The following is an 11,984-nucleotide window of genomic DNA, read 5'->3' as shown; positions in this document are numbered from 1 at the left end:
TTTACATTTTTAAAAGAAATTTAATTTTATTTTATGTGTATGACTGTCTGGTCTACATGTATATCATGTATGTGTCCGGTACCTGTAGAAGCCAAAAGAGGGCATCCGATCCTCTGGAACTGGAGCCACTGATGGTTGCCAGCTGATATGTGGGTGCTGGGAACAGAACCCAGGTCCTCTGCAAGAACAGCAAGTGTTCTTAACTGCTGGGCCATTTCCTAGCCCATCTTTTATTGATTTTTATACTTGCATCCAGAAACTAATATTTATGGAATATTGATGGAATGTTGACTTAATTAGGAAATTTTATACTAGTGGAATCTTGAGAATTTTCCTATAAAAATTCAGCCATGCAAGAGTCAACATTATTCATGGGTATGCATGTTCAGAATTGAAATTGTTACCAGAGTTTATGGTCAGAGCCTGGGCCCTGGTGGCCTTAACAAGCTAGACTTAGTTACCTGTCCTCAGTACAACACTTAAAGACACAAATAAATATGCTGGGTATGATGGCACACGCCTTTAATCCCGGTATCTGGGAGGCAGAGGCTGGAGGATCTCTATGGATTCAGAGCCAGCCTGGGTTACAAAATGAGACCTTTATTTCAGAGAAAGAGATAGATAGATAGATAGATAGATAGATAGATAGATAGATAGACAGACAAGACACAGACACAGACACAGACACAGACACAGACACAGACAGACAGACACACACATACACACACACACACACACACACACACACACACACACACAGGAGAGAGAGAGAGAGAGAGAGAGAGAGAGAGAGAGAGAGAGAGAGAGAGAGATTTGTATAACCTGTCACTATACTGGAAAAAAAGAACATATAAAAAGGTGCGGTGACCCCACCCCCACCCAGCCCATCTTCTGGCTCCTGACATGAGATTTAGGTTTAAAAAGAGGGCAAGAGGGTCCTGGTCAAGGCGACTCCCACCTATCACGACCCATCATTGTCTGGGCTCCAGTCTGTCCCTCGAGATATTCTGGTAAACTGTCAGAACTTGGTGAAGTCACTTTTGGAGAGACAAATACCTCCTCCTTCTGGCACCAGGCTTCAGCCTTTCCCTTTCCCCAGCATGGGATTCCTGGGGAAACTGTAATTCCTCACAGTCTGCTGTTTCCATAGTCTGATAGCCAAAGGAAGGGCACAAGTATCTTTTTTTAGAAGAACTTTATTCCTGCAAGACACTGATATATGATCTCAACATAGAAAGTAATTCAGTTTACACAAAATCCCAGAAAATGTTAAATAAATATAGTGAATACGGGGATGATCCCGTCTCTTATTCTCTCTTTTAGTCCAAATATCACTTAAGCGCTTGTCTTGGTTTGGGTGCCTCAGCAGCAGACCCTGAAGCCCTGAGCAGGGAGGTCCGGCAGTGAAGGAGGGGAAAATGGCAGTGGGCTCTCACAAGCTGCTTTTGCTAAAAAGCCGGCGTTCCTCACTTAGGTCCACAAGGTAACTAAAAGTCCAGCACTTCCTGCTTTCATTTTGAGTTGGTCTTTGCTTTGGCTCAGACTCCAGTGTGACTGCACAGACCTGTTAATCACTCCAAGAGCCTTTGACTCCCTTGCCTGTTTTAGTGAGGAGGGCTTTCAAGGCTGGAAGTACAGAGTTAGGTAAGTCAGTCACCCTGGATTCTGAGATCAACAAATCCTTGCAGATCAGACCACTCCCACAGTGAACACAATTGTCTATGGTGTAGAGTTTACACCTTGGAGCTGATCATCTTGTAGAAGCCAGGTTAGTCCCCTTGGGTGATGACAGTGAGGAACAGATTAACAATTTGTTAGACTACCTTGCAAGACTCAAACTAAGATGACGGTGGGCAGGACTCCCTTATGGATAGTGCCGCTTAATAATACAGAGCTCTTGCTCCTTCAATTCTTCTGTTTAAACCCAAAGTTCATAACAGTACCCCAAAGATAAACTTGGGGTTATTGGTTCCTTTTCCCAATGTGTTATTAAACTTCTCCATCTGCTTTGTGCCATGACTCATCTCTTTAATTAATGTAATTTGAATGAGTTCTTGACAAGGCTTCCTAACTCCCTTATCTGGGCATCATCTGGGATCTCTCTCTGTATCCCCTGCACACCTCCTTTACCAACAAATCCCATTATAGGATCTTCTCAGTGTATTCAGGTACTGTGAAGGCAATATGAAGGCCTACACTTGACTTTGCAGACTCATCTTAGGGAAGGGCCACCATCTTAGACCACCTGGTGAACGGGGACTGTACTCAGTTCTAGGAAGCATCTCAGGAATGTGCCATGACAACTTGAACAGATACCCTAGAAGCAGCCAATTAAGAAATAAGGCAGTAAAGTTTAACAAGATCCAGATGCTCCTGCAGACATTTTGTCTGTGGTTTATGGCCCTTGCAGATATCCAGATAATCCTGTCAGCAGGTTGTGGTTCTGTGCCAAAAGTCTAACCCAATAGTTTCAAATGTGGTTTCGTGCAGAAAGTCTAGACCAATAATTTCAAAAAATCACCTTGCCCCATATCCCTTTTGCCCAATCCCAAATGCCAAGGCATGCAATTCCTGGCTTGTGTTTTTTTTTTTTTCTTTTAAAAACCCTCCTACCCTTGAGCCCCTGGCCGCTGCCGAATTTCCCTCCATCGGAGCACAGGGTGGCGGTCCAGGTTCGAACCTGAAAATAAGAAGACCCTTGTGTGCTTCCACTGGAAACCAGCTCCTTGGTGGTCTTTGGGGGATTCTCGACATGGGCACAACATTACTCTACTCTCGTGACTCTGATCCAAGATAGCCTCATCTCTCTCACATTGTTGACAGCTGCGTGGACAGGGATATTGATTTCTGTGATATTAAAGCATGAAAAATATGGCTTGAATGTTTTCATCCCTCTAAAATTCACACTAGGTCATAGTGCGTGAAAGCCAAGCTTTTGGAAAGGATTGGTCATGAGTGTCTCCCTTTTATGAATGGGATTATTGTTCTTATAAAAGGGCTAGAAGTAATCCCAGCACCAAGGAGCCCAAAGCAGAAGGATCATAAGTTGGAGATCAACCTGGGATCCACAGCAAAATCTTGATTCAAAGCAACAAGAAAGACAACACGCTGGTTAGAACATGGTCATGCCCCCTTAAGACAGTAATCACTCCTAACAGTCCAGGTTCCACAGCCTTGAAGACAGGCCACACCCCCTGCAGCTCTCTCCTTGGAAGAGAGTTAAGAAGTTTCTAATTTACAGTCTGAAACAGTACCTGGCTCTTCTGTGCTCTGTCATGGATTCTCTATTGAACTAAATCATGTGATGTGAAACTTCCTGCTCTCTCAAAGGTTATAAAAAAAGTTAGGTGTTTTCTTTGTTCCATGGATTTTTCTGGAGGAGCTTCCCCCTCATCCCCAACCCTCAACACCCAAACTGCTCTTTCTCATGACAAGTGCCCATCCCCTGCCCCATCTCTTATTCTTACCCATAATGAAGCTTCTCTCCAGGTTTTAAGAGCAAGTCTCTTCTCCCCTTTAAGGCTGTGATGTTTTATATGTAAAGTTGCTTGTTTCTAACGCTACTCTCGGCTTGCGACCCAATCATGGCCTCAAGGCCCTTTCTCCTAAAACACCTTATTCCTGAGGGTAATTATGAGTCAGTTTCCATTCACAAACCACACACACTCTCTCTCTCTCTCTCTCACACACACACACACACACACACACACACACACACACACATATATGCTCGCATGCACGCACACACGCATACATGTGCACACACACAAATAAAAGGGGGATGGAGGCAACTACGGTGGCCCTTTTGCACTGCCTTCTGCCTCACAGATACACATAATGATCCGCCCATGAGAAATAGACCCTCAGCCGACATTACCCTCAGCAGATATAGTATCTGAGGATGCTTTGATTCTGGATTTCCCAGGATCCAGAACTGTGAGAAAAAATTTCTATTGTTTCTAAATTACCCAGCCTTTTGTTATAATTTTGTTATAATAGCTATAATTGGTTTTTTGTTGTTATTATAATTATTTCAACAGCTTCCTTGCTGGTCTTCTTCTGGCCTTCTTCTCAGCCTCCTTTTAACACGGCAGTCAAAATATTCTCATGACCAGCGACGGTCACATCCGGTCCTAATCCTGGCTCCTCCTCATTTCCGACTCCATCACCTACAGCCTTCATCTTCATTTTCTCCACTGTAGTCCCACGGGTGTCTTCCCCCTTCCTCAGCGCTCAGGTCACTCCCTCCAGACCTTTGCCGTTCTGGAGTCTGTGGTCACTGGAATAATCTGTCTTCAGTTCTCTGTTTTCCCCAGGTCTTTCCAGTGAAAGCTTCCTACAGTCTTGTGTCCTTTACAACTGTCATAGTCCTTGTCTAGTCTTTGGTGTTTGTCTTTTCTTTCCCAGTCCTTATCATTATCTAGTATAATATTCATTTACTTACTCATCCATTTTTATAGAATACCTACTAGGGCTGGAGAGATGGCTCAGCAGTTAAGAGTGCTTGCTGGTCTTGCAGAGGACCAGAGCTCAGTTTCTAGCACCCATGTTGGATGGCTCACAAGCACCTGTAATTACAGCTCCAAGGGATCCAATGTCTTCTTCAGGCCTCCATAGGCACCTGCACTTATCTGTACATACTCTTACACAGATACACATACACATAATTAAAACCCTAAAATAAAATTCTAAAATATCGGCCTTCTAGGATATAAATTCCATGATAGTAGAAAACATTGTTCTCTTTTCTCTTTTATTCCCAGTCCCAAGAACAGGTCTAGAAACTTTCTCATATGATATAGATCAATTGCCATGAGTAATGAATTGACCTATTCCATAATCATAGACAAAGAAAAAGAGCTGAGAATTATTTAAAATATTGATCATCATAACCATTGAAAATGAGTATCTTGTTACGGTTCCTCATCCTATAGATTATAGACACAAGTGTGTATTAGTTACTTTTGATATTGATGTTATCAAATACCTGACAGGAAGCCACCTGAGGGAGGGAGGAAGATTTATTTTGGTGCTGTGTGACAACAATTTCCTGGGAAGACACAACACACACATCTGCTCACCCCAGGTAGGAAACTCATGACAGACCAAAGTACACATACCACCAAAGTCCAACCTGGTGAGCCAAAGAGTTTTATTGGGGTTACTTGTAGGAGTACAGGGGTGGTGGTTTGGATAGGTATGCCCCCCATAGACTCATGTGTTTGGGTGCTTGGCCTATAGGGAGTGGCACTATTAGGAGATATGGCCTTGTTGGGGGAAGTATGTCATTGTGGGGATGGGCATTGAGGTCTCACATGCTCAAGCTATGCCCACTGTGGGGCACAATTCACTTCCCTTTGCCTGCAGTTCAAGATATTGAATTCTCAGCTCCTTCTCCAGAACCATGTCTGCTTGCACATTGCCATGTCCCACCATTTCAATAATGGACTAAACCTCTGAAACTGTCAGCCAGCCCCAATTAAATATTTTCCTTTATAAAAGTTTCTGTGGTCATGGTGTCTCTTCTCAGCAACAGAAATTCTAACTAAGACAATGGGGGAGGGGCTGCCTAGAAAAACAAAAATAACTCAAAGATAGCTGTATCCCCAAAGCCCACCCCAAAATGGGTGACAGTTCACAAAAACTGGGGAGCACACTGCACAGTGTGCAGGCAGATCAACAGGTTGGAGTGCGTTCTTTCCAAGTGACTCTGGTCTAAACATCTTCCAACTATCCAGGCTGGTTTCTGCTACTTCCCGGCACCTGGTCTGGTTTCAGGGTCTTCTTTGCAGCTTTTGCTCCTCTGAGAGACTTCTTTTTAGCTTAGCTCTGCTCTTCTGAGAGGGACTCTCAGCTCTTATTGCTTACTTGGCCTAGTGAATCTGGTCAGTTTCAGGGACTTCCTAAAGCTATTTTGTTTACCTTCCTGCTTAAGGAGCTTCCTTGAAAGATGGGATGTTTCAGTATCAGAGAAAACTATTACACAACGTTTGGCTCATAGTTTGAGAGACAGGAAGTTCCCAGTGATAGGGAACACATGATGGCAGGGGATCATGCTGCTAGGCCCCTACCTCTGCACATCTGTCAGAACAGGAAGCAGAAAGGACAGAAAACGGCTAGGCCATAAACCTCAAGGCCTAGCTCCAAAGCACTACTCCTTCCAACTAGGCCTCACCTCTGAAGTTTCTATAATTTCCCAAACCAGATGAGAATCAAATGTTCAAAGCTCATGGGAAACAATTTTACACTGAATCACTGCAAAATGTTTTTAATTTTGGTATCACTGAAGTCAACATCCCTATGACAGTCACTGAGGTCAGGCAGCTTTCACGATGAGGCAGTCATTGCCTTCGTGTGTACATCAAAAAGCATCAAATTGGGGCAGAGAGGTGGTTCAATGGTTAAGAGCACTGGCAGCTTTTCCAGAGGACCTGGTTATTCCCAGCAGCCATCTGGGGCTCACAGTTGTCTGTAACACCAGTTCCAGGGGGATCTGATGCCTTCTTCCCTTGGCAGGCACCAGGCATGCGTGTGGTATACAGACATACATGCAGACAAACACAGACAGTACACGTGCAATAGTAAAGTAATTTTTAAAAAGTCAAATGCCTGGAGAAAATATTCCAGAGACAAGAGTGCAACATTCTTTTAATTGAATTGAATTGAATGTGCATAGTGTTTTGCCTGCGTGCTTGTCTGTGTACCACACGCATGCAGTGCCCTCAGAGGCCAGAGAGGGTGTTGGGATACCTGGGACTGGGGTTACAGACAGTTGTGAGTCCCATGTAGGTTGAACCCCAGTCCTCTGGAAGAGCATCAAGTGCTCTTAACTGCTGAGCCATCTCTCCAGCTCCTGGAACATAGTACTTTACATCAAGTTTTTTTTATTTTTATTTTTTTAAATAAGAAATGGGCAAAGCCAACTTTCTTTTCAGAAAAATATGGAACGCCTCATGAATTTACATGTTCTCCTTGTGCAGGGGCCATGCTAATTTTCCTGTAGCTCCAATTTTAGTATACGTGCTGCCTAAGCAAGCCCTGGAACATTCTTTTAGAAACTATCTGGATTCCATTTTCTTTTTAAAATAGGGCCTCATGTATCCTAGGCTGCCCTTGAACTTGTGATATAGCCAAGAATGACTTTGAATTCTTGATCTTTTTGGCCCCACCTCCTGGGTGCTGGAATTATAAGTGTGCTCCACACAGCTGATTTTACTCAATGATGGAAATCAAACCTAGGGCTTCTTGTATGTCAGGCAAGCACTCACCCAAGTAGGTTGGGCCAGTCTTGATTTAAAAACATGGAAATTAATGACTATCAATGTAAAAAATCCTGAAAAATTGGATTCTGAATGTGAAAGAGCTTTGATTTGCTTACTTTTTTTATATGCATATGTAAGCAATATAAAGTAGTATCTTTCCTAAAAATGTCTTTAAAAGCCATCTCAACAAATGTGAGATGAAAATCCAAGTGGTATGAAAGAACTCTGTCCCAGCTGGCAGCATGTCTGTCACCACAGGATGAAAAACAATGATGTCATACAGTCAATGTCTTAGGGTTAATCAAATATGCTAATTCTCTTCTAAATATTCTTTTTGTTATAATTTATTTAATTTTATTTTATGTGCACTGGTGTGAAGGTGTCAGATCTCCTGGAGTTGTGAGCTGCCAGGTGGGTACTAGGAATTGAACTTGGGTCCTCTGGAAGAGCATCCAGTGCTCCTAACCCCTGAGCCATCTCTTCAGCCCCTTCTAAATATTCTTAAACATTTGTATTCTTTTAAAAAATTATCCAGAGTTCCAAACATTAAAACGTGTACAATGTCTCACTTTTATTTTTGAGATAGGATCTCCCTACATAGCCTTGGCTAGTCTGGAACTGGCTGTAGTCCAAGCTGACTTTGAACTCATATAGACCTACCTGTCTCTTCCTCCGGAATGCTGGGATTAAAGGCATGGGCCACTATGCTTAAAAGTAAGCATATTTCAACTTAACTCCTTTAATAAGTGTTTACTAAAAACTTGCAAAAACCAACTAGGATACCAAAATATATAACATATATATATATATATATATATATATATATATATATATATATATATATAATGATGATCCTTTTTCTAAAAGAAATTATAGTATCATAAGTGATAATATTTCTGGACTGGTATATTGCATTCACTCACATAATTTGTTGAGCAATGTATCAGTGCCTCCATTTATTCTCCATCTTGGTGGACTTGTGCCCCTGTAAACCAGGAGCCCACGGCAGCCCTTCTCTCCTGCTTCATTTGGTTACAGCAAGAAGAAAAGCTAATTAATGTGCATTTGCATCTTAGAATCTATCGAATAAGGAAGTAGAGCAAAACACCAATTTTCAGGGCATCTTTCTCTCTTTCAACTTTCTTCTCCTTCTTCTCCTTCTTCTCCTTCTCCTTCTTTTCTCCTCCTTCTCCTTCTCCTTCTCCTTCTCCTTCTCCTTCTCCTTCTCCTTCTCCTTCTTCTTCTTCTTCTTCTTCACAGCTTCTCACTGAACCTGGTGCTCACCAGTTGACTATGCTGGCAACCCCTAAGATGTCCCTCTCTCAGCCTTCCAGCACTAAAGTGACAGGCTTCCCCCCTTTTCTTTCTGTTTTGCTTTTTAAGTGGTGTGTGTGTGTGTGTGTGTGTGTGTGTGTGTGTGCTCACACTGGTATAACACTGCACACATTGCACTCACGTGGCATGTCTTTAGATCAGGGGACAATTTGTAGAATTTGGTTCTTGCCTTCTACCATGTGGGTGTCTGGGTTCAGGTTGTCAGGCTTAGTGGCAAGTGCCTCTGCCTTTGGTGTGGCCCTGGGGATCTAACCTCAGGTGGATAAGTGCCTGTGAAGCATCTCTTACCCATGGAGCTGTCTCCCCAGCCAAAAGAAAGTTCTTCTCTGCACCCACTCCCCTGGAGCTGAGGACTGAACCCAGGGCCTTGCGCTTACTAGGCAAGTGCTTTACCACTGAGCTAAATCCCTGACCCAAAAGTTCTTCTTAATTAGATGTGGCACACAAAGCCAGCCTGGCTCGCACAGTGAGACTTATTTTATTTTATTTAAGCCTTTTACTAAAATATCTTTATTTTCACAACTGTAATCATCAGCCATGTGAATACATTGCAGGAATATTCATAACATTAAAGGTTGGACGCAATTTAAAGGCAGTCAATTCAGGAAAAACAAACCTTTACATTATGCTGACTATAATTAAAATTGTTCAAACTGCAATGTTCTTTTTATTTTTTCTTCAGCTAGAAGTCATTTCTAAAGTTACTGGGCACTAAAAAGATTTTGAAGCCATTTTTTTGTTGTTTTCGGTTTTTTTTTTTGAGACAGGGTTTCTCTGTATAGTTTTGGTGCCCGTCCTGGATCTCGCTCTGTATATCAGGCTGGCTTCGAACTCAGAGATCCTCCTGGCTCTGCCTCCCAAGTGCTGGGACTAAAGGAGTGCGCCACCACCGCCCGGCTTGAAGCCATTTTAAAATTTAATTTTCCATTGTGGTAAAATTTGGAGAGCATAAAACACACACATAAACGTGTAAAATTCAATGGCATTTAGCATAACCAGAGAGGTGTGCAACCATCTCTACCATCTAGTCCCCAAATATTTCACTGTCCCCCAAAGATGCCTGTACCCATCAGGCTGCTTCCAGGTCCCAGAAACCACTACTCTTTTTATTTATAGGTGTTGCTGGAGAATTTCTCTCCAGCTCCCGCCACCAAGTCCCGCCAGTCCCAGAGCCCACTTATAAAATAAACATATAGACTCTTACATTATTTAAACTGCTTGGCCATTAGCTCAGGCCTGTCATTGTCTAGCTCTTACTCTTATATTTAGCCCATTTCTATTAATCTTTACTTTGCCACATGGCTCATGGCTTACTGGTACCTTACATCTTCCTTGTCCTGATGGCGGCTGGCCGTCTCTCTCCCTCAGCCTTCCACTTCCCAGAATTCTTTTCCTTGTCCCGCCTATACTTCCTGCCTAGCCAATGGCCAATCAGTGATTTATTTACTGACCAATCAGCAACACACTTGACATACAGACCATCCCACAGCACTTCCCCTTTTCTTTTCTTAAAAAGGAAGGTTTTAACTTTAACATAGTAAAATTACATATAACAAAACAATTATCAAGCAAGAATTACAGTTACAATATTAAAGAAGAGATCCTATCTATCTTATATTTGTAAGTTTAAGGTTTTATATCTAACTTATCTTTTATTATAACTAAGGAAAATTGTAAGTATCTAGTCTTTAACCACATCAAAGACCTCAGAAGGATATAACACTGCCTGAGAAATGGGAGAAGGATGCAAGCAACTTTTGGGAGTCTTGCAGGGTAGACAGAGACAGCTGAGCCTGGACAGTCATGCAAAGTTTTCTTGTAAAGTTGGGGCATCTGTCTTCAGCCCACAGGCCTAGAGTCTCTTATTCACTTTTCTCTGTGTCTTGTAGAATGTCTGGCAGTTTTCTCTGCAAAGCAGGAACCTGAAGGACCATTTTGTCAAGCAGAGTTCAGTGGTCACCTTTCTATGGGTCCTGCATGTCCAGTTGATCAAGCAGTCCAGGCAAGAACAGTTTCTTGCCCAAATGGCTATTTTTGTCAAGGTGAAGATAAACTCCATATGGAGTGTCTTTGATGCCCATCCTCCTCTCTGAAGTAAATAGGTGCTGTCAGGAGCAGACATGTCTCACTGTCCAAAAAGTCTAAATTTTTAAAACATTTTAAATGCCATATTCTGTAGGTCTTTGAAGTGTTTGAAGACTACCTATCTATCTGAAATATATCTATGTATACCTAGAAGACTTAACGAACATGGCTACAAATATTATCATAGATGACTAACTATTAATCTATTTTTTAATTATCCATTACAATTTTAAATGAGTTACATAAACATAATACCTCAAACAAGAATAGAAATATATATACAGTATAACAAAATTAAGTTTAAATTTGTATCAATAAACTAAAATCTATAGCAATGTAAAACATTTTAAACAAGTTGTTACTCTTTAAAAGTAGGTTCATTAATCTACCCTTTCATCCTATCAGTTGTCATATTGTATATCACACTATACACTCCTACCTCTGTTATAACATCTTGTGTATTGTCACAACCTTGAAGTCATCGTTCTTTACCATACACTTGCTTATAGACTGTCTACCTTGTTTACGTGAAGCCTTAGTCCTTAGGTTATTTCAGTAGATAAGACTTGTAGATTTATAGTCACCTATGCTTGTCATCTCTATAGTTACGTTAGTCAGGTTATACAGATTTACAGATACATAGGTCAGATGGACAGGTAATCTTCAAACACTTCATAGACCTAGAGAATATGGCATTTAAATAACTTAGAATTCTGTTGATGCGAGACACAATTGCTCCTGGCTGCACCAATTTGATCCCGAGAGAATGTTGGGCTTCTAGACATTTCCATTTGGAAGTTTGTCTTCTTGGCGCAAAATGGCCTACTGGGCAAAGAACTGCCCTTGCCTCGACAGCTGACAGTACAAATGCAATGCTATCCTTTCTGGACAAGCGGGACACAAGGAAAGCGACCACTGTACTCTGCCAAGACAGGGTAAGATGGTCTTTCAGAATTCCTGCTTCTGAAAATGGTCTGTCAGATACTTTAGGCCTGTAGCCAATTTGAATGCACCAACAATGCTGAGAAACATTAGGTGATTGTCCAGGCTGCCAGCTGTCTCGGTCTACTCTCGCAAGATTCCCGAAAGTTGCTTGCATCCATCTACCATTTCTCAGGTACCATTATATTCCTTCTCAGGTCTTTGATGGGACTGAAGACTACCAGTTATAGTTACAACTTAGTAGATAGAACATATTAAGTATTAGATTCAGGTTCTTTAGGGTAGGACACCTTTTGGAATGATCTTTGTAACATGCCATTTATCTATGCTCTATACTTCTCTGGATTTTAATATGTGTTT

The 11,984-nt window shown here is 41.8% G+C and overlaps 1 pseudogene; it reads right to left on the bottom strand.

The window, feature by feature from the left end:
• Positions 1–6,935: 6,935 nt before the first annotated feature.
• On the bottom strand, positions 6,936–7,035 carry LOC131912103 (U6 spliceosomal RNA; annotated as a pseudogene).
• Positions 7,036–11,984: the final 4,949 nt, after the last annotated feature.

Source organism: Peromyscus eremicus, chromosome 5 (assembly GCF_949786415.1).
Source record: "Peromyscus eremicus chromosome 5, PerEre_H2_v1, whole genome shotgun sequence".
Taxonomy (NCBI): Eukaryota; Metazoa; Chordata; class Mammalia; order Rodentia; family Cricetidae; genus Peromyscus; species Peromyscus eremicus.
This window is presented reverse-complemented; position numbering and strand designations above follow the sequence as displayed.